This window comes from Cetorhinus maximus, chromosome 10 (genome assembly GCF_964194155.1).
Source record: "Cetorhinus maximus chromosome 10, sCetMax3.hap1.1, whole genome shotgun sequence".
NCBI classification, from domain to species: domain Eukaryota; kingdom Metazoa; phylum Chordata; class Chondrichthyes; order Lamniformes; family Cetorhinidae; genus Cetorhinus; species Cetorhinus maximus.
The window spans coordinates 29,544,314-29,566,301 of record NC_135888.1 but is presented as its reverse complement, the minus strand read 5'-3'; the positions used below and the strand labels follow the sequence as shown (position 1 = coordinate 29,566,301).

At 44.4% G+C, this 21,988-nt stretch overlaps 1 protein-coding gene across 1 annotated transcript in view; it reads right to left on the bottom strand.

Annotated features, from left to right (window-relative positions):
* LOC144685610 (glutamine synthetase-like) overlaps window positions 1-21,988 on the bottom strand; it is a 55,379-nt gene that overhangs the window by 32,978 nt on the left and 413 nt on the right. The window lies entirely within an intron of this gene.

Genomic DNA, 21,988 nt, shown 5'->3' with positions numbered 1-21,988 from the left:
ATGATGGCTCCATAGTTATCATTACTGAAACTAGCTTTCAATTCCAGCTTTGTCATTAACTGCATGTAAATTTCATTAGTTGCCATGATGGGATTTGAACCCATGTCCCAGAGCACTAGCCCCAGGTCTCTAGATTATTAGCCAGTGATATTACCATTACACCACCATCTTCCCATTGTGTCAGATTCTCGTCATCACACTTCAGGAAAGATGTGAAGGTCCTTGAGCGAGTGCAGAGGATATTTACCAGAATGGTCCTAGGGATGGGGGCTTTAGTTACAGTGTTAGGTTGGAAAGGCTGGGGTTGTTCTCCTTGGAGCAAGGGAGATTTGATAGAGGTGGAGAAGATTATGACAGGCTTAGATAAGGGAGACAAGGGAAACCTCTTCCCATTAGGTGATGGTACAAGGACTAGGAGACGCAGATTTAAGATTTTGGGCAAGAAATGCAGGGAGAATGTGAAGTAGACCTTTTTTACACAGCATGTGATAATGACCTGGAACATGATTCCCATGAGGGTGGTGGAAGTGGAAACAACCAAAGATTTCAAAATGAAATTGGATGGACACTCGCAAGGAATAAACTCGCAGGATTACGGGGATCGAGCAGAGGAGGGGTACTGACTGGATTGCTCCATGGGAAGCTGGCATGGACTCGATGGGCTAAGTAGTCTCCACCTGCGCTGTAAATGACTCTATGGGTAGAATCATCCAAGATTTGCACAAAGTGTGGTAGTGGGTGAGAAAAAGGACATTTTACCCCCCCGCAATGGTGGCTTTTCGTGCCGTATTGGCCCATTCTTGGCGCAGCCCGCCTCATTAATTATGCATTCCTGGGAAACACGTCGGATTGCTGGTGGGGCGGCCTCCTATTCATCTGCCCTGCCATCACCTCAGCCTTCAGTAATCCGGGCACCATATTTAAAGGGCGCCCCTGCACAGAGCTAGCTCTCGCAAGGGGATTGGAAGCTGCTGTAAAGTCATGGCTGCCAAGGGGAGGAAGCATGCTGCCCCCAAATTTAGCAACCCCTCCCTCAGGCACCTACTGAATGCTGTGGAGGGCCGCCATGAAGTCCCCTAACCCCGCTCTGGATGAAGATGAGGAAGCAAGGTCACCAATCCAGCATAGGAGGCGGTGGCAACAGTGGTCAGCGTCAATGCCATGCATTAGAGGATAGCCACACAGTACTGAAAAAAGATGAATGATCTTCTCCGTTTCGCCAGGGTAAGTCACTCTTCTCATCACTCTCAACTCACGCACTCGCAAACCCATCACCTATCCACAGGGATCTCACTCACTGCCAGTTCAAGGGACATCACCATTCACTCTCTCAGATGCCTTCATCTGCCCTGAGGACTCTGCCCTCATCCCATCCATGACACCACTCAGCACCCAGACATGCCAGGCATCCTTCTCATCTGGCCTGGCAGGCATCCTGCTTACACTCTCTCCAACTGTATTCTTGCAGGACAAGCTAGCACACAACAAAAGGTAAAGGTCGCAGGCTGATGGAGGGATGCCCAACATCATGGTCCTCACAGACTTTGAAAAATAGAGTATTCCAGCTGGCCGGCGGCGATCGGGACCTTTGCTGTGCTGACGGTGAGGTCAGCGGTGCTCAACCAAGTGAAGATCCAGCAGTACAACATCCACCAGGCAACCGTGCTGAGAGTAATTTCCCCTGTTCCGCAGTCCCCTGCCCTGCCCTATCTCTCCTTGCTTTTGCAGGCACATCCAGGAAGCAGCTGAGGGGGGTCCATGACCCAGGCCATTGAGTAAGCCCGAAGGCACCTCGGAAGAAGTTTATGATGACACCCTAGTTGAAGACCCATCATTGCATTCACCCACACTCTCCACCAGCGCAGAGACACACACATTGGTGGCACCTAGTTCTAGAGTAGCCTCGGGGTCACAATCTGGTGAGCACATCGCACTGTCTGATCCACAGCAGGCAGCGGCAGGGACTTCACAGGCTTCCGGCACTCAAAGGACTGCTGCAGACCAGAAATCTGCTGAATCTGAGTCAGATGATGAGCCTCTGGATTCGGTCAGACCTCAGTTGCTGTAGCTGCAAAGGCAAGCTCGGGAAGATCAGGAAGGGGTGTCGGCTGCACGTCTCAGATTGCAAGGCACAATTGAAGGAGGAGTCCATCTACCTTTAGTCTGAGGTGATAGCATGGCATGCCAACACATCGAGGTCAACACTGGCAGCTGCCATTAAGACCTTGGTCCAGGACATCGCTCCCATACTGCTGTGCAGGATGAACTCCATCGCTGACGCCATAGGTCGCCTCCAACAGTGTCAACGCGAGAGGGGTGTGGAACAGCTCGACCTCACTTCAGTTTCCCCTTCTTCTCAAAAAGTCAGCCAGGGGCCCTTGGGCACCCATAGGGAGGAGGATCAGCAGGTGCACACCCCAGGGCCATCCACCCAGGTGACTCCGGGGCTGTCCGACCCATCCGAATCCCCTCTTTCTGTGACTTCAGCAGCTCTAGCTCCACTGGCCGAGGAGGGTGCCACTGCCACACAGCAGGACCCCGAAAGCAGGCCGGGGCCCTCTACGTATCGGCCCTCCAGTGGATGCCAGTCAAGGTCACCACAGACAGGGTGCAGCAGTCAGCAGGCTGCCTTCATCTCCACTGTGATGGGAGATCATCAAGATGTAGTGGCAGGATTAGGAAGGTTAAGAAAATGTAGTTGCACAGCCTGGGCATGGATGTTAATCACTTGTACATAATGTTCACTATTTTAAATAAACTCCCAAGAATGTCTCCTTACCTATGGCTCCTTGTTATGATGAACAGTGTTTGTGTCACTCAGATGTGAAACCTTAGTTCCTGCACAAGATAAAGGCCAGTGTCTCAGTCCAGGGCCTTTTCCCTGTGCAGTGTGTAACCTTCAGACCAAAGTGATGGTCCGGTTTCACACTCACTGGACGCATTACTGATGCCTGCAACTCGACGGTGCTTGTCATTGCTGCCAGAATGTCGTGGGCAGGTGTCACAGAGTTCCGTCATTCTCTCTGTGTGCTCTCAGCACCTTTAAGGTGGGTCTGGCCCCCCATCTCTTCAGCATCTGTGACAGGTGATGCTGTGCTCCTGAAGGGGACAGGTGCTGAAGGCAGACAAAGGATCAGGTGCATTTAAATTTTCATGACTGCATCTCCATGATATGACTCTGATCACAGAGCACAAGTGAACTGCCCTCAACCAGAGGGCCTCTTGAGCATGCCTGCCTCGTCTAGCCAATGCGATGGCCTCATCTTTGGTATCCTCGCCTTCGAGGATCTCATCACCATTCTTCCCTTCAAGGACCTCCTCAGGATACGTGCAGCTCCTCCATCTCCTCCTCATCCAGGTCCTCTGCCCTTTGCAGGTTGTGGAGCACACATTGAGCGACGATGATGCGTGACACCCCCTGGGGACTGTATTGCAGTGCTCCACCAGACCTGTCAAGGCACCAGAACCTCATTTTCAAAATGCCTATCTTTTTCTCCACCAAAGTCTGGGTCGCGGCATGAACCTCATTGTAGCGTCGCTCCTGAGGCAATCTGACATTCCCACATGGATGTCATCAGCCATGTCCTCTGTGGGTAGCCCCGGTCCCCATGGAGCTAACCCTGCAGCCTCTCTGGACCCTGGAAGATGTCAGATATCTGAGACCTGCTAAGGATGTAGGAGTCATGGATGCTCCCTGGGAATCGTGTGCGGACCTGTAGGATGTGTTTATGGTGATCGCACACCAGCTGAACATTCAGTGAGGTGGAAGCCCTTGCGATTGACGTAGTTGACAGCTTGTTGCCACAGAGGTCTAAGCACCATGTGAGTGCAGTCAATGACACCCTGCACCTGTGGGACACCAGAGATTTGTGCAAATCCCAAGCGCTCTTGCTTCCTGGCTTTCCCAATTCCGGGCGAAATGCACAAAACTTCACGAAGATGGCATCCGAGACCTCCCGGATACACTTGTGCGTGGAGGCTTGTGAAATCCCACACAAGTCACCTCTGGAGCCCTGCAAGGAGCCAGTGGTGTAAAAATTGAGTGCCGTGATCACTTTCACAGCCGCTGGTAGTGGATGCCCTCCATGTCCCCGTGGCACCAAATCCTGCAACAGGTGGCATATGTGACCAACCAGTTCCCTAGACATGCGCAATCTTTGACGACACTGATTCTCAGTCATCTGCAGGAATGACAGGTGGTGTCTATAGACCCTGGGTCCAGCGAAGCACTGATGAGCGACAGCTCTCTGTGGATCTTCAGCTGCATGCGCAGCATGCCCTGTTGCCCCTTCATCTTGCTGGAGGTGCTTCTCCCTTTGCCAAACCAGGCGCCTTCACTACACTTCTTCTTCTTCAATGCTCCCTCTAAGCCATGAGGCATACCACTAAATCACCAGGCTCCATGATCCTTATCAAAAACAAAAACAAAAATACCTAGAAAAACTCAGCAGGTCTGGCAGCATCTGCGGAGAGGAGCACAGTTAACGTTTCGAGTCCGTATGACTCTTCAACAGAACTAAGTAAAAATAGAAGAGAGGTGAAATATAAGCTGGTTTAAGGGGGGGTGGGACAAGTAGAGCTGGATTAAGGGCCAGTGATAGGTGGAGCTAACCAAAAGATGTCACAGACAAAATGACAAAGAGGTGTTGAAGGTGGTGATATTATCTAAGGAATGTGCTAATTAAGGGTAGAAAGCAGGACAAGCAAGGTACAGATAGCACTAGTGGGGGTGGGGTGGGGTGAAGGAATCAAAAAAGGCCTAGCCCCACCCAAATTACTTTTAATTTTATGATACAAAATCAAAGAGTATGAATACTAACAACTAGAGCCTATCTTCTTAAATAGTCAGTTACTGTAAGGATATTAAAAGCACAATGAACACTTATTACTTATACTCTAAATTGAACTTAACTCAAATTTCTTTCTCCATTTAACTTATATCCCCAAAAAACTCAAGTCAGATCCTCATCAGAAATTGAAGATTAACAATTTGGCCTGAGTACAGTTTTAAAGGTATAATCGTAAAGGTTAAATCGTATAAGTATTGAGGTTGCCTGAGCCCTCCAATTACTTCTGGCAAGGTTGTCCCTTCAAATCTCCTCCAACTGACCCATGGTTGTGGACTCCCAGTTCAACACAGGTGACACTAGCGTCTTAAGCGTAGCCACCTCAGGTGAGAACTCTCCTGGTTTTAATGTTCTTTCACTCTGGAGCCTTGCATCTAGGAACATCCTTTCTTTCTCTCTCTCTTCTCAGCTTGGCTATGCCAGACCTCCAACTCACTGTTAGTAGAGTCTTGCAGTTATCAAGGCTTTTTGAAACCTTTTAAGCCAGCACACAGAATTTCAACTGAATTCTTCTTGAAAGAAATGTTCCCTGCCATCAGCTTGTTTTGAATGAAAACTGCTTGAAAGCAGAACCGCATCCACAGGAATTAACTCCCCCTTGTAACTTCTTGTTTACCTTTTTAAAAACTATTGTTTATCTCTGAGGCAGTTTGGTCACATGATCAATTACTGGAAGCAATTTGTCTTTTACAAGAAATCATCTTCCAGAGAAATCTAGTTCTTAAAGGGACCATCACCTGAGCGTAAACTATATATTTTTTTCCAAAAGCATATGGGCCATCACAATGTTCTGCTTTTTTAATAATGGACTCTATCAGTTTCCCAATGACAGATGTTAGGCTAACTGACCTATATTTTCCTGCTTTCTGCCTCCATCAGGGCATTACATTTGCAGTTTTCCAATCCATTGGGACCTTTCCAGAATCTAGGCAGTTTTGGAGCATTACAACCAATGTATTATCTATTTCTGCAGCCATTCCTTTTAAAACCTTAGGATGCAGGCTATCAGGTCCAGGGGACTTGTCAGCTTTTAGTCTAATTAGTTTCCTAGTACTTTTTCTTTAGTGATTGTGATTGTTTAAAGTTCCTCCCCCTGCTTTTTGTCTCTTGATTTTCTATTATTCTTTTGTTTTTGTGTCTTCTACTGTGAAGACAGATACAAAATACTTGTTCAAAGCCTCTGCCATTTCCTTGTTTCTCATTATTAATTCCCAGTCCCATAGTCTAAGGGACCAATGCTTGATTTTAGCTGCTCTTTTCCTTTTTATATACCTGTAGACACTTTTATGGTCTGTTTTTACATTTCGTGCTAGTTTTCCCTCATACTCTAATTTCTCCCTCTTTATTATTTTAGTCATCCTTTGCTGATTTCTAAAAAAAATCACAATCTTCTGGCCCACCATTAATCTTTGCAGCATTGTACACCTTTTCTTTCAATTTGATATCATCCTTAACTTCATTAGTTAGCTACGAATGGTGCAACCATCTCATAGAGTCTTTCTTTCTCGATAGAATATATCTTTGTTGAGAATTATGAAACACCTCCTTAACTGACTGCCATTGCTTATCTACTATCTTATCTTTTAACCTATTTTCCCTGTCTTCAACCCTTGTAATTGCCTTTATTTAAGTTTACGACTCTAGTTTTGGACCCACATTTATCACCCTCAAACTGACTGTGAGGTGTCCTCTGGTTACTGACCCTTCTGCCACTTGAAATAGTTTCTCTTTATTTGCTTGCAACAGTTCATGATTTTGAATATCTCTATCAAATCTCTCATTAACCTGCTCTGCTCTAAGGAGAACAATCCCAGCTTCTCCATTCGCTCCACACAACTGAAGTCCCTCATGCCTGGTACCACTCTAGTAAATGTGTTCTGCACCCTCATTACTACCTTGACACCCTTCCTAAAGTGTGGCGGCCAGGATTAAATACAGTAGTCTAGCTGAGGCCTATGCAGCATTTTATAAATGTTTAGCATAACATATTTGCTTTTGTACTTTCTGCTCTATTAATAAAGCCAAGGATCTGACATGCATTTTTAATAACCTGTCCAACTTTGCCTGCCACCTTCAGAGTTGTCGACACCCAGGTCTCCCTGTTTGCTTTTAAATTTGCATTAGTTACAATAGTTTATATTTCCTCTCCTCATTCTTTCCACCAAAATGTATAACTTCACACTTCTGTGCTCTAAATGTCACCTCTTCCATGTGTCATCTGTCTTATGCATTGGTGTGCAGCCAAGTGGGAGGGCCTGAATATACTTCTGGCAGCACCCATCAAAGAACTAGAGGAAAAGGTGATAAGGGCAGTGGACAATTTCAGAACTGCTACTAATGTATAGCCACCAGATTGAGCAGGTTTTCTTCTATGTCTGCCGCCATCTAATGTGACAATTTTCGCCTCCATTGCACTGCTGTTAAGAGGTCCAGGAAACTTGGCCTCTGCGTGTACACTTTGATATGTGGGTATTGCCTCCTGCAAGCTCAACCTTTCTGGCTGCTCTCCTCTCTATTGACAACCTGAAGGTCTCTCCACAGCAGGCTGTAGCAGCTCATCCAAAGTCTGATCTGAGGCATCTAAAGCAACGCCCATTGTGAGCATAACCTCAAAGCCTCTCCCCACAAGTACTCTGAATAAATATTTACTCAGCAGTAGGTAAGAAAGCAAGTGTAAATACTAAGCTTTTATTGCAGTATTTGCCTGCCATTCCTGAGCTCCATGAATTGCCATTATGTTCTCACCTTGGTTTCAATAGCGAGTTTAAGGAAACTTGAGAAACCCTTGTGTGTGTGTGTGTGTCATTAAATTCGATCATTGGTTGAAAGGTTGCTAGAATGGAGTGATTAACATTTTAAATTGGTAACTCTCTTCCCTGGGGTGATTTACACGGTAACCTGCTGAATATGCCTGATTTAAACTTGGAAAGTTAAAGTTGAACACAAACACACTTGTGCTGCTTTAACCACTGTTGTAAAGAAATGCTTTAAACCATGGAAACTGCCGCCACTGATAATTCTGATCTAATCTATTTAGAGAGGCAGTAACCAGTTTGCTTTTGAACTAAACTCTTGGTTAAAAACAGAGGAGGGAGAAACTTGATATGAGCGCCTAAAACATTTGTACAAATCTAAAATTCCATTATAAAATGTCAGATAAAATGTAAGTAATAGAGATGTTGTTATTAAGAATGGTATGCCTTAGTCAGTATAGATGCAAGATATAATTATGATCTGCTAATGCCCAAGGAGCCATATTACATATTGTTTAGTGAAATTTATATTGTGCAAGACCAAACCAGTTCTGCAGATGGGAAACAAAAACAGAATTACCTGGAAAAACTCAGCAGGTCTGGCAGCATCGGTGGAGAAGAAATCAGTTGACGTTTCGAGTCCTCACGACCCTTCGGCAGAACTGAGTAAAGTTAGGAGAGAGGTGAAATATAAGCTGGTCTAAGGTGGGGGGCGGGGGGAGAGAGAAGTTGAGGGTGGGGTGGTTGTGGGGATAAGCAAGCAGTGATAGGAGAAGATAATCCCCACAACCACCCCACCCTCAACTTCTCTCTCCCCCCGCCCCCCATCTTAGACCAACTTATATTTCACCTCTCTCCTAACTATACTTCAGTTCTGCCGAAGGGTCGTGAGGACTCGAAACGTCAACTGATTTCTTCTCCACCGATGCTGCCAGACCTGCTGAGTTTTTCCAGGTAATTCTGTTTTTGTTTTGGATTTCCAACATCCGCAGTAGCTTTTAGCTTTTTGTTTTTATCTCTGCAGATGGGACTCCATCGAAAATGTTAACTGTTTTCCTCTTTCAGATTCACTATATTTCCAAAATTTTTTGTTAGTTCATTTTTTTACTTTCCAGACTTTTCCCAATACCTCAGAAATTAAAAGAAATAAATTAAAAAACAATTCTGTTCAGGAGAGTGTTTCCAGTGGGAATCCAGACATGGCAAAATTATTTTTTGATTTGTAAAGAGAAAATAAGTAATATTGTTGAATTTGTGATCTCGATACTCATTCACAAATGTGAATGATACAATGAAAAGCAGCATTGTATGTGTATTTTCATCATTGTGTGTTGGTTACTGAATGGGGCTAGATATTTTAAGTAAATATGCACATGTACAGAATATTCACCTGCATTGTGCAGGTGTCTACAAGGTGTTCTCTACTGTTGACTAGTGCCTGTGACTAAAACAGTGTCACCATAGACACACCTAGTCAACAGTTTCTATGCGGGTTTGGGATATATCGGATTGAAAAGCAGATTGCATAACACAGAAATGGACATGCCTACACAGATGGACTTATTCAGTGACATTCCTGGTCGGATCTTCACATAATTTTCATGTGGTGAGTATATTGCAATGAGATCTAGCTCTTATACAAGCATTGATCAGAGTCTTTAACTTTCTATTGCTTTCAGATAATCTTTTCTATTTGGTTCAGTTAAACATTTTCATGAAGGGTGCCCAAATTATTATAAATCAGTCCCACAATGGCTCAATGAGCTTAGTTAGTGAATAATTGAGCCCCATCAACCAGGGATGTTCTAAGTTTAATGTCCAGTAAATGGAGCATACTAACCTTGGCAATAGTACTGACACAGGAGCTAGCTTCCTCAACCCTGTGTGAGGAATATCAGCTAAGGTTCTCACTCCTAATTCCTATTGACTCTCCCTGCCCTCTGGCAGCCCTCAATTTTGCAGATTGAGGCATGCTTGTACATTTGCATCCCCAGGTTTGAATCAAACCAACTTGAAATTACTACCTTGCTCTATTATCCGAGACACTTTTGACACTCTGAATTGTGTTTGTCACGGGTTAGACACAAGAATTTTTTTAGTATGTTATCAATCAACAATGAAATATAACATCAACATTCATGAAATCTTGTATAAAAGACATGGCAATATCATCCAGCAAACTCTTAACAGCCAAATGCATAGTGCTCACCAATCATAATCATATGCTGTGCCTGAAGTACAACAGAGACATTCAAGTGCTGCGGGGTTGGGGGCAGTGCAGAGAGGAGCATCAAGGCTGATCCCCAGACTCAAGACTATGCATTACAAGAAAAGCCTGGAGAAACTTGGGCTTTACAGCCTAGAAAAGATGACTAGGAGGTGTATAAGATTGTCAAAGGTAGACAAATGGAATATTACTTTGAATTATCTGTGGTCGCAGGATTTCAGGACATAGGTTGAAACTGGTAAAATATCATTTTAGGTCTGGTATCATGAAATTCTTCTTCATAACAAGAGAAATCAATTAAATTTATTTCAGATAGAATAGTCAGGCCATAAAGCTGGAATTATTTAAGAAGTAATTGGACACTGCAATGGGGATCATTCAAGATGGATGAATGAAGGTGGGAAAAAGGGCTTTCCTAATCCCTAAGTATCTTGTAACCCTTGTAAAGAACTTGGAGAAGTTTCAACATGAAAGGCGCAACTATACAAGCAGGTTCAAAGCAGTATGTGAGGTGGAAAACCCATTGACTAGTCACATGAACAAAAAAAAGTGTCATGGCACTATTTGAACAGGTGGCTCGCTGTGTCTGGCCAACATTTATCCCTCAAACAATACCTGCAAAATTGATTGATGGGTCATTATCTCTTCGCTGTATGTGTGTATTTTCGGCTGCTGTGTTTGCTTATAGATCAACAATACACCTTAAATATTACTTAATTGGCTGTGAAACCATTTTGAATGTCCTGAGGGTGTACAAAACATTATATAAATACAAGTCTTTGTTCTTTTTTTAAACTATTTTCTGAGCTCAGATTACTTTCCAGGAAACAAACACCGGCCCAGCAACATACCGTGTTAAAACTTGTCTTAAATCCATACTTCTCAGCCCAGATTTGGCCTGCACTTGAGTTTTCAAACTTCTTGTTAGTGTCACGTACACAGACACTCTGATACTTTTATTCTGCATCCTTGTTCTGTTTAATAACCGAGCTAATTAGTGTAAATCAGAAACAAAATTCCAACATTCTTGGTGTTTTAATATGTTGGCCACAGGCACACAACCAATAAGTTACTCTAATTGGGTCAAAGCTTGGTTAACACAATTTAAAATATTCTTAGTAACTTTGTGCAGACAAAAAGATCAATGCATAATACACCCTCAAGATACGTGGCCACACGATTTGCATTGTCTGAATCAAAAAGCATAACATTGGTGATGAAGCCAATGGATCAAAAGAGAATCGTGGGCTTCAGAGCACAGAACTGGAAACAGTATTTCATGGATCATTGAGGCCAGATTGACATAATGCACCCTGAAACCCTGCCACAGTTGAATAATTACCCAGGGAATATATTTAAATATAGATATATAGAGTACAGGATATAGTTTGGAAATATAATTTTTAAAAAAACACATAAAAGACTTAGAGTTTGAAGCACACATTATCTTAAAAAAGGCTGATGCATTCTCAGAATAGCTACATCTCAAGATTGGTAACCCTCATTAGCTATTGGTACAATGTTTAAGAAAATAGCACCACTCTGTGACAGAATAGTGATACTGCAGAATATTGCAACCCTGCTCTAGGTCTCAGCATGGCAGACTCACAAGATGTACACAAATGCAGCAGTCCTTGTTTAATGATCTGGTCCATACTATATTCTGAGACAAATTCATTCATTAATCAGAATCACAGAATTAATATGGTGCTTTTATTGAGACATTAAATACACTCAAAGTAAATTTATACTGTCCTTACATTCCAACTAGAAAATAGCTGGAGTATGGAACCTAGCCTATTTACAGGGCCAATATGGCTATATATCTGTCCACTCAGGTACATGACTCTATGACATCTGAATTATCTGAAAGTGTTAAACTTTAAGCATTCTCACCACATTAACCAAAACATGGCACCAAAGTGGCAACTTTCATTCACTAAGTGAGCCTTTTGCAATAAATACCTCATAGAATCATAAAATAATACAGCATAGAATGAGGCCATTTGGTCCATTGAATCTGTGCTAGCTCTTTGAAGAGCAATCCAGTTGGTTCCACTCTCCTGCTCTTTCACCATATCCTTGGTAATTTATTGGGCCATACCCCTTAACTTGTTCTTATGTTGCTTTTCCTATACATTTCCTATGTCTCTGTCCTGATTTAATTACTTTATATCTTTTATTTTTCCCTTAGCCAACATGCCTAAAGCACAATTTCTGATCATTACTCTAATGTTCTTCCAGACACAATGACATCTTGCAAAATAAGCTGCGTAACTAATTTTCTAGGATAGTAATTTAGTTCTAAATTCAAAAATTCCATTTTAAACACACAGAAATACAGAGACATTTATTTTCCACAATCTTCAGTATTTCAGAATTCCACATTTATACAAACATATGAACATACGAAATAGGAGCAGAAGTAGGCTACTCAGCCCCTTGAACCTGCTCCACCATTCAATGAGATCATGGCTGATCTGTTTGTGTTTTGAGTTCCATGTTCCCATCTGCTCCTGATAACGTTTGGTTCCCTGGCCTAACAAGAATCTGTCTCCCTCTGCCTTAAAAATACTCAGTGACCCCACCGCCTTCTGAGGCAGAGAATTCCAAATTTGCACAACCCTCTGAGAGAAAAAGATTCTCATCTCTGTCCTATAAGGGTGACCCCTAATTTTAAAACAGTGCCTCCTAGTTCTGGGCTCACCCACAAGAGGAAATATCCTTTCCACGTCCACCTTGTCAAGACCATTCAGGATCTTAAATACTCCAATCAAGTCACCACTCACTCTTCTAAACTCCAGTGGAAACAAGCCAAGTCTGTCCAACCTATCCCCATAAGACAACTTGCTCATTCCAGCTATCAGTCTAGTAAACCTCCTCTGAACTGCCTCCAACGCATTTACATCCTTCTTAAATAAGGAGACCAAAACTGCACACAGCATTCGAGATGCAGTCTCACCACTGCCTTGTGTAATGAAGCACAACATCCTTGCTTTTATGTTCAATTCCTTTCGTAATAAAGGACAGCATGCCATTAGACTTCTGGATTATATGCTGTTCCTGCATACTAACTTTTTGTGACTCATGCATGAGAAAACCTAGATCTTTCTGCACTTCAGAATTCTGCAGTCATTCTCCATTTAAGTAATTCTCTGCTTTTTTATTCTTCCTGCCAATGTGAACAACTTCACATTTTCCCAAATTATACTCTATCTGCCAGATTTTTGCCCACTCACTCAATTTATCTGTCTGCAAACTCCTTAATGTCTTCTTCACAACATACTTTCCCACCTATCTTTGTGTCATCTTCAAATTTAGCTACCATGCCTTCACTCCCCTCATCTAAGTCATTGATGTAAATTATAAAGAGATGAGGCCCCAGCACAGTACCCTGTGGGACTCCAATCATCACATCTTGCCAATTGGACAAAGATCCATTTATGCATACTTTCTGTTTTCTGCCAGCCAGCCAATCTTCTATCCAGACTAATATGTTACCCCCTACACCATGAGTTTTTATTTTCTGCAATAACCTTTGATGTGGCACATTAAAAAATGTTTTCGGGAAATCCAAGTACAATATGTCTACAGGCTCCCCTCTATCCACCGCACATGTTACTCCTTCAAAGAATGCTAAAAAATTGATTTCTCTTTCATAAGACCATGTTGACTCTTACCGATTACCTTGGGCAAAATTTTTAGCTTGGTACGCGGGTGCACGCCTGACCTGCTTGAGTGTAAAATAGCACATGATGGTGTCCGGCAATCGTCCCGACATCATCCCACGCTCGCATGATATTTCGGTCGGCGGGCATGTGCGAAAGTCAGAAGACCATAAGACGTAGGAGCAGAAGTAGGCTATTCGGCCCATCGAGTCTGCTCTGCCATTCAATGAGATCATGGCTGATCTGATAATGCTCAACTCCACTTTCCTGCCTTTTCCCCGTAACCCTTGATTCCCTTACTGATTAAAAATCAGTCTATCTCAGCCTTGAATAGACTTAATGACTCAGCCTCTACAGCCTCTGTGGTTAAGAATTCCACAGATTCACCACCCTCTGAGAGAAGAAATTCCTCCTCATCTCTGTCTTAAATGGATGACCCCTTACTCTGAGATTATGCTCTCTGGTCCTAGACTCTCCCACAAGGGTAAACAACCCCTCAGCACCTACCCTGTTAAGCCCCCTAAGAATCTTATATGTTTCAATAAGGTCGCCTCTCATTCTCCTAAACTCCAATGAGTAGAGGCCCAACCTACTCAACCTCTCCTCGTCAGAAAATCCCTCCATACCCAGGGTCAACCTAGTGAACCTTGTCTGGACTGCCTCCAATGCCAGTATATCTTTCCTTAGATAAGGGGACCAAAACTGTTCACAGTATTCCAGGTGTGGTGTAACTAGTGCCTTGTATAGTTTTAACAAGACTTCCCTACTTTTATACTCCATTCCCTTTGAAATAAAGGCCAACATTCCAGTTGCCTTCCCTATTACCTGCTGAACTTGTATGCTAGCTTTTTTGTGATTCATGCACGAGGACCGTCAAATCCCTCTGTGCTGCAGCTTTCTGCAGTCTTTCTCCATTTAAATAATGTTCAGCTCCTCTATTCTTCCTGCCAAAATGCATAACCTCACATTTTCCCACATTATATTCCATCTGCCACATTTTTGCCCACTCACTTAACCTGTCTATATCCCTCTGTAGACTCTTTGTGTCATTCTCACCACTTGCCTTCCCACCTATTTTTGTGTTATCCACAAACTTGGCGATAGTACATTCACTTCCCTCATCTAAGTCATTAATATATATTGTAAATAATTGTGGCCCCAGCACTCATCCCTGTGGCACTCCACTGGTTACAGGTTGCCATTCTGAAAATGCCCCCCTTATCCCAACTCTCTACCTTCTATTAGTTAGCCAATCCTCTATCCATGCTAATATACTACCCCCAACACCATGGGCTCTTATTAAGTAGCCTTATGTGCTGTACCTTATCGAACACCTTTTGAAAATCCAAATATATTACAGCTACTGGTTCCCCTTTATCTATCCTGCTTGTCACCTCCTCAAAGAATTCTAATAAATTTGTCAGGCATGATTTCCCATTCATGAAGCTATGCTGACTCTGCTTGATTATATTATGTATTTCTAAATGCTCTGCTATTACATCCGTTATAGTAGACTCTAACATTTTCCCAATGATGGATGTTAAGCTAACTGACCGATAATTACCTGTTTTTTTGTCTCCCTCCCCTTTTGAATAAGGATGTTACACTGGCACTTTTCCAATCTTCTGAGACTTTTCCAGAATCTAAGGATACTTGGAACATTACTACTACTGCATCCACTATCTCTGCAGCTAGTTCCTTTAATATCCTCGGATGCAACCCATCAGGTCCAGGGGACTTACTTATCGGCCTTTAACCCCATTAGTTTCCCCAGTACTTTTTCTCTAGCGATAGTTATTCTATTTATTTCCCACCCCACTTTTCTTTTGCCCCTTGATTATTTAGTATTTTTGGAATGCTATTAGTGTCTTCTACCGTGAAGACTGTTGCAAAGTATTTATTCAACTCCTCTGCCATTTCTTCATTCCCCATTATTATCTCCCCAGCCTTGTTCTCTAAGGGGCCTAAGGAGCAAAGAAATGGCTGACCAACTAAATACATACTTTGGTTCTGTCTTCACAAAGGAGGACACAAATAACATACCAGAAATGTTGGGGAACACAGGGTTTAGTGAGAGGGAGGAACTGAAAGAAATCAGTATTAGTAGGGAAATGGTGTTGGAGAAATTGAGGGGATTGAAGGCCGATAAATCCCTAGGGCCTGATAATCTACATCCCAGAGTAATTAAGGAAGTGGCCCTAGAAATAGTGGATGCATTGGTGGTCATCTTCTGAGATTCTATAGACTCTGAAACAGTTCCTACAGATTGGAGGGTAGCTAATGTAACCTTACTATTTAAAAAGGGAGGTAGAGAGAAATCAGGGAATTATAGACCAGTCAGCCTGACGTCGGTAGTAGGGAAAATTGTAGAGTCCATTATAAAAGATTTAATAGCTGAGCACTTGGAAAACAGTGGTAGAATTGGACAGTCAGCATGGATTTATGAAAGGGAAATCATGCTTGACAAATCTACTGGAATTTTTCAAGAATGTAACTAGTAGAGTTGATGAGGGGGAGCCAGTGGATGTGGTTTATTTGGACTTTCAGAAGGCTTTCGACAAATTCCCACATAAGAGATTAGCGTGTAAAATTAAAGCGCATGGGATTGGGGGTAGTGTATTGAGATGGTTAGAAAACTGGTTGGCAGACAGGAAACAAAGAGTAGGAATAAACGGATCTTTTTCCGAATGGCAGGCAGTGACTAGTGGGGTACTGCAGGGATCGGTGCTGGGACCCCAGCTATTCACAATATATATTAATGATTTAGATGAGAGAACTAAATGTAATATCTCCAGATTTGCAGATGACACAAAGCTCGGTGGGAGGGTGAGCTGTAAGGAGGATGCAGAGATGCTTCAGTGTGATTTGGACAAGCTGAGTGAGTGGGCAAATGCATGGCAGATGCAGTATAATGTGGATAAATGTGAGGTTATCCACTTTGGTAGCAAAAACAGGAAGGCAGATTATTATCTGAATGGCTATAAATTGAGAGAGGGGAATGTGCAATGAGACCTGGGTCGTCCTCGTACTCCAATCGCTGAAGGTAAGCATGCAGGTGCAGTGGGCGGTAAAGAAGGCAAATGGTATGTTGGCCTTCATAGTGAGAGGATTCGAGTACAGGAGCAGGGATGTCTTGCTGCAACTATACAGGGCCTTGATGAGACCACACCTGGAATATTGTGTGCAGTTTTGGTCTCCTTATCTGAGGAAGGATGTTCTTGCTATAGAGGGAGTGCAGCAAAGGTTTACCAGACTGATTCCTGGGATGGCGGGACTGACGTATGAGGAGAGATTGAGTTGGTTAGGATTATATTTGCTGGAGTTCAGAAGAATGAGGAGGGATCTCATAGAAACCTATAATGCAATAGGTACTATCTATAGGGTGCACTGCAGCAACTGACAAAATTTGCTTCAACAGCACTTCTCAGCTCTGCAACCTCTATAGCCAGCAAGGGAAAGGGCAATAATATCATGAAAATAGCATCACTTCCAAGATAGAACCACCCTGACTTGGACACATATCTCTGTTCCTTAAAATAAAGATAAAATACCGCGGATGCTGGAAACCTGAAACAAAAAACAAAAAAACTCAGCTGGTCTGACAGCATCTGTGGAAAGAAAGACAGAGTTAACGTTTCGAGTCCGTATGACTCTTCTTCAGAGCTAAAGGGAAGTAGAAATGTGGTGGAATATATACTGCTTAAGGGGGGTGGAACAGGTGAAGCTGGATAGAAGGCCAGCGATAGGTGGAGGCAAAGGAGAGATTGCAAAAGATGTCATAAACAAAAGGTCAAAGGGGTGTTAATGGTGGTAGAACTGGATAAAGGAGGTGCTAATGGTGATATTAAGGAGAGAATTTTCTCCCCGTCAGGGGGCTGAGCGGGAGTGGGCACGGGCGAGCGCGCCGCCGATCGCCACCCATGATCGTCTGTGCACCGCCATTTTAAGTGGTTGGGCCAATTAAGGCCCGCCCAGCGTGACGTGCATCCAGAAGCGCTGAGCGCTCCCTGTGCGGGCAACGGGGGGGGGGGGCGACTGAGTCGGGGCCTGTGCTCTTTCGTGCATGTGCGCAAAAGAGCGCAGAAATCTCGTGCCTCAGGGAGATTAGTTCGATTATGAAAAATTTAAATAAAGAAAAAAAATTATTCAGACGTGCCCCCTCATGTTACAGTGTCACATGAGCTGGGACATGCCAATGAATTTTAATAAAAAATTTTATTCAATTTATAAACACTTCGTGCAACCTCATCCTGCCTGTGGATGAGGTTTCATGATAAATCCAAAGGCCGCCTGGGCTCTTTGCCAGACAACCAGCCTAATTAGATTATTAATGGCCTTCATAGGCCTTTGACAGTTTGGCAGGCGTGCAGCCGAATCCTTTGCGTGCCCGCCGAACAGAAGATCTGAATGACGTGCGGTGACATCGGGACACACGCCCGACATCACCGCGCGTCATTTTACGCGTCGGCGAGTGGGGCCCCACCCCCACATGCCGACCAGAAGATTCAGGCCTAAGAGTAGAAAGCAGAATGTGATAATGGCCGGATCAGGGTAAGCGCTGTGGAAGGAACAACATGAGCAAATGACAGATGGCCATTTGGACATATATCTCTGTTCCTTCATTGTTGTTGGCTCAAACTTCTGGAATTCCCAATAGCACCATCATGGGAGTGCCATGCAATGGTTTACAAAAGCAGCACACCACCACCTTAGAATCATAAGGCTGAATTTTAGACTCCCTGTATCCCATTCCCCCCTCCACCCCTGCCACGAATTGCTGATGTATTTGAAGGTTGGGCGCTCACAAAGTAACACAAGTGGCCTTCCCACCACCTTCCCTGACCCACAACCTGCCTCCCATGTTACAGTGGGTGGGAAAGGGGTCAGGCAGCCTGGACCTATTCAGGCCCTTAAATGGCCAATTAATGACCAATTAAGGGCCCCATTTTGCCTCCGCTGCTATTTTACGTGCGAGGGGGGAAGTGGAGGCAAGACAAGCAGCCTGGCAGCTGTCACTGCACGGGCTAATATCAGGCAGGAAGGAGGGTACTTCCTTTGGGGGGGGTCCTTATACCCATCGGAGGCACCCACCACCACCCTCCCCCACCGCCCAAGATTGTAACCTTCCTTACTCTCCCCCACCAGCCTCCAACCTGGCCCCCCCATCTTCCTTCCCCCTGCCGCCTTGCTGGGGTCCACCAGCCAGGCCTGTCCAAAAACTCAAACTTACCTTTAAGTCTGGGCTTCATTAATTGTATTTTTGGAAACTTCATGTAGTCCCAGCAGTGGCCACCGCTCGATATGGGCACTGCTGGGACTACTTATTGGCCAGTCGCTCTCTAGGGGCGGGACTTCCTCCCAGCTGGGGACAGAACTCCCACTCTGAAAAAATCAAGGCTGCTCCCAGCGTAATATTGCTGCAGGATAGCTGGGATTTGGGTGGGCAGGCTGACAGCTGACTTCAGCTGGGAGGGTAGGTAATATGGCACCTCGCAAAATCCAGCTCAGAGAATCATTGAATGGTTACTGTGCAGAAGGAGGCCATTCAGCCCATTGTGTCAATGCTGGCTCTGTGCAGGAGCATCTCAGCAAGTCCCATTCCCCTGCCCTTTCTCTGTAGCCCAGCATTTCTTTTTCTCTTCGGATGCTCATCCAATTCTTTTTTTTAAAGTCACAATTGAATCTGCTTCCACCACCCTGTCAGACACTCCAGATCTTAACCACTATTTGCTCTTTTACTATGCCTTCGGCAGCATCATCTTCCTTGGTAAAGACAGATGCAAAGAACTCATTTAGTACCTCAGTAATGCCTCTGCCTTCTTGCATATGTCCCATTTTTAGTCCCTAATTACCTAATAACTGCTTACTATCTTTTTACTATTTATATGTCTATAGGAGATTTACAAATTCCCTTTTATGATAGGTCTCTTTGCCTGTACAAGTCACATCTCCCCCAAAAATTGGTCCTCATGTCCCAGAAACCTAAAGCCCTCCCTCCTACACTATCTCTCTAGCCTAATATTCATCTGCTCTATCTTGCTATTTCTATAATCACTTGTGCGGGCACCAGGAATAATCCGAAGGTTACTATCTTTGGGATTCTGTTTCCCAGACTCTTTCCTAGCTCCCTAAAATCTTGCCCCTCCTTCTACCTATGTTGGTAGTGCCCATGTGGACCACCACCTCTGGATTTCAACCCCCCCTCAGATTGCTCTGCAGCTGCTTAGTGACATCCTTGGCTTGAGCACCAGAGGGGAAATATTCCATCCTGGATTTATGTCTGTTCCCCTAATTATAGGATCCCCTATGACTATTGCTTTCCCAATCTTCCTCCTGTCCAATCTGCACAGCTGAGTCGCCCATGGTTTTTTTTTTATTCATTCATGGGATCTGGGCATCGCTGGCTAGACCAGTATTTTCCATCCCTAATTGCCCTTGGTGGTGAGCTGCCTTCTTGAACCGCTGCAGTCCATGTGGTGTAGGTATACCCACAGTGCTGTTAGGGAGGGAGTTCCAGGATTTTGACCCAGCGAAGGTGAAGGAACGTCAATATATTTCCAAGTCAGGAAGGTGTGTGGCTTGGAGGGGAACTTCCAGGCGGTGGTGCTCCCATCTATCTGCTGCCTTTGTCCTTCTAGATGGTAGCAGTCGTGTGTTTGGAAGGTGCTGTTCTAAGGACCCTTTTTGAATTCCTGCAGTGCATCTTGTAGATAGTACACACTGCTGCCACTCTGCGTCTGTGGCAGAGGGAGTGAATGTTTGTGGATCGGATGCCAATCAAGCGGGCTGCTTTGTCTTGGATGGTGTCAAGCTTCTTGAGTGTTGTGGGAGCTACATTCACCCAGGCAAGTGGAGAGTATTCCATCACACTCCTGACGTGTGCCTTGTAGAAGGTTGACAGGCTTTGGGGAGTCAGTGAGTTACTTGCTGCAGGATTCCTAGCCTCTGACCTGCTCTTGGAGCCACAGTATTTATATGGCTAGTCCTGTTCATTTTCTGGTCAATGGTAACCCCCAGAATGTTGATAGTGGGGGATTCAGCAATGGTAATGCCATTGAATGAACAGGGACATTGGTTAGATTCTCTCTTGTTGGAGATGGTCATTGCCTGACATTTGTGTGGCACATATGTTACTTGCCGCTTGCCAGCCCAAGCCTGGATATTGTCCAGGTCTTGCTGCATTTGGACATGGACTGCTTCAGTATCTGAGGAGGCATGAATGGTGCTGAACATTGTGCAATCATCAGCGAACATCCCCACTTCTGACCTTATGATGGAAGGAAGGTCATTGAAGAAGCAGCTGAAGATGATTGGGCCTAGGACACTACCCTGAGGAACTCCTGCAGTGATGTCCTGGAGCTGCGATGATTGACCTCCAACAACCACAACCATCTTCCTTTGTGCTAGGTATGGCTCCAACCAGTGGAGAGTTTTCCCACAATTCCCATTGACTCCAGCTTTGCTCGGGCTCCTTAATGCTATACTCGGTCAAATGCTGCCTTGATGTCAAGGGCAGTCAGTCACCCTCACCTCAGCTCTGGAGTTCAGCTCTTTGGTCCATGTTTGAACTAAGGCTGTAATGAGGTCAGGAGCTGAGTGTCAGTGAGCAGGTTATTGCTAAGCAAGTGCCGCTTGATAGCACTGTTGATGATCCCTTCCATCACTTTACTGATGATCGTGAGTAGACTGATGGGGCAGTAATTGGCCAGGTTGGATTTGTCCTGCTCTTTGTGTACAGGACATACCTGGGCAATTTTCCACATTGCCGGTTAGATGCAAGTGTTGTAGTTTTACTGGAACAACTTGGCTAGGGGCGCGGCAAGTTCTGGAGTACCAGTCTTCAGTACTATTGCCGGAATATTGTCATGGCCCATAGCCTTTGCAGTATCCAGTGCCTTCAACCATTTCTTTATGTCACATGAGTGAATCGAATTGGCTGAAGACTGGCACCTGTGATGCTGGGGACCTCCAGAGGAGGCTGAGATGTATCATCCACTCGACACTTCTGGCTGAAGATTGTAGCAAATACTTCAACCTTATCTTTTGCAGTGATGTGCTGGGCTCCCCCATCATTGAGGATGTGAATATTTGTTGAGCCTCCTCCTCCAGCGAGTTGTTTAATTGTTCACCACCAATCATGACTGGATGTGGCAGGACTGCAGAGCTTAGATCTGATCCCATTGGTTATGGGATCGCTTAGCCCTGTTTATCACATGCTGCTTACGCTGTTTGGCACATGAATAGTCCTGTGTTGTAGCTTCACCTGGTTGACATCTCATTTTTAGGTATGCCTGGTGCTGCTCCTGGCATCCTGGTGCTGTGAACTTCGACCTGGCTGCACTCCCCAGAGGAACCTTCAATCTCCAACCAGTATTGAGAATTTAATATTGTTTGGAGAGCATGATGAGCTCACTGGATTCCTGCACAACCTTACTGGTCCCCACTGACTGCCTGACAGTCATCCATTTCCTCTCTGCCTGTGCTCTCTTAAAT